Source organism: Neophocaena asiaeorientalis, unplaced genomic scaffold (genome assembly GCF_003031525.2).
Source record: "Neophocaena asiaeorientalis asiaeorientalis breed wild unplaced genomic scaffold, Neophocaena_asiaeorientalis_V1.1 scaffold1004, whole genome shotgun sequence".
NCBI classification, from domain to species: domain Eukaryota; kingdom Metazoa; phylum Chordata; class Mammalia; order Artiodactyla; family Phocoenidae; genus Neophocaena; species Neophocaena asiaeorientalis.
Genome location: NW_020174276.1, coordinates 433,484 through 433,741, shown reverse-complemented (window position 1 = coordinate 433,741; position 258 = coordinate 433,484).

The following is a 258-nucleotide window of genomic DNA, read 5'->3' as shown; positions in this document are numbered from 1 at the left end:
GGGCCGCCGGCCGGGCCGAGGAGCAGCTGGCGGTGCCAGGAGTGCGTCCCGGAGGAGCCCCAGTCTCCCTCCCCACAATGCAATCGCTCCCAGCCCGAGTTGTCCTGGGTGGCCCGGGAAGCCCAGCCCCTCCGCGCCCACCCCTTTGCCCGACGGCGCAGGGCAGGGCACTGCTGCCCTCTGCCGGCCTCGGTGGGCATGGCAGAGGGCCGGCCGCGCACCTGCCCGGAGGAGGTGAGAGGGGGCGGTGCCCTCCCA